Raw genomic sequence first — 1,513 nt, 5'->3', positions numbered from 1 at the left:
CTCACCCTGCAGCAGAGAGCCGACGAGAAGAGAAGTCAAAGCTCCAAGCATCTTTGTTTGTCTGGAGAAAGTCAAGTGTAAAACAGTGTTAAGTCTATAAATGAGACTGCATTGTTGGCTTATTTCTTTCTTTAAGTCGTTAAACATCAGTTTTAAATGTGATATTTTAAGATTTCTACCAAAAAACTCTTTTGTCTTTTTTACTAATAATTACAAATGTGAAAAAAAACGTCTGCTAGAGTAATGTTATCTTAAATCAAATGAAAAGTCACTCAAAGGATCATTTCAGTTATTTGTCATCTGAATCTCAAGATTTTTTTTACTCTCAGAAGCAAATATCTTTCACTCACTTGAGGAAACAGAGGATCAATATTGCTTTTATAATAATCAGTCTCTAAACATGTTTGCATCAGTTAAATGAATTTGTGCATTAATTAATAACTGTGATCAGGACAATTTAGTCCAAAGCTAAAGCTGACATATAATCTCACTGCAGAGATCAATGTTCAGCTCTCCAAAGTCATAGCAGGAATATTATGCACAAACAATAAACTGTTTTTATGTAAAAATGCTCAGAACACAAAATGTCAGTTTAAAAACAGAAAAAGAAAAAAAAGAGGAAGTCAAAATGGTTGTAGTTAGAAACATTTTCTGACATTTATTTAACTGTTCTATTATTATTTTTTATCTCAACATAAATTAATCTATCAATCTATGTTCAGGATTAGACAAAGATATCATCAGGAGCAACAATCTATAAAACCCAACGGACTGACAGCTTGAAAGTGTCAAAATGTCAAAAACATCAGCTGCAATTGAAGTCCCACCATTTTACTTTAAACTTTAAACTTTATCAATATTATCATTAATAATGTCTCATAGAACATCATACTGTCCTTTTGTTCAGTTTTAATCTTCAGTCGTGTATTATTGAAGGTATGATGACTTACATGTTGTATGAGGTCTGCAGAGGAGTCAAGTTCTTCAGAAGTGAGGTTACATTTCAGAGACGCACTGAAGACTACAACTAAAAAAGAGGAAGTCACAAAAAGAGATGAGATAAAGTTGTTACGACAAATTACTTTGAACAAGATCAGTTTGTTCCCACGGTGAATATGCGATAAACATTCGTATTTACTCCGTGATAATGTTCAAGAAGAATCTTTGGTTTTGCTGCATAGATGAAATGATTGATGGTCAAACTGTGAGGGTCCATCATGTTAAAAACAGACCATCAAAGATAGTCACTAAATGAATCTTCTATTAATGTCAGATGAAGTTTATTAATCCCTCCAGTGAATTCCTCTTTCAGTCTTCATTAGTTTTTAGTCTTTGGTCTTCATCAGATATGATCATTAGTCTTTGATGGTTTTAACCGTTATTTACTTTGACTCTGAAATTCTCACATTTTCATATTTTATAGATTGATCCTTCTCCATCCATCCATCCATCATCTATACACCGCTTAATCCTCACTGGGGTCATGGGGGGCTGGAGTCTATCCCAGCTGACT

This window comes from Stegastes partitus, unplaced genomic scaffold, assembly GCF_000690725.1.
Source record: "Stegastes partitus isolate 25-593 unplaced genomic scaffold, Stegastes_partitus-1.0.2 Scaffold2567, whole genome shotgun sequence".
In the NCBI taxonomy this organism is placed as follows: Eukaryota; Metazoa; Chordata; class Actinopteri; family Pomacentridae; genus Stegastes; species Stegastes partitus.
The sequence above is the reverse complement of the archived record's forward strand: the minus strand, read 5'-3'. Positions refer to the sequence as shown.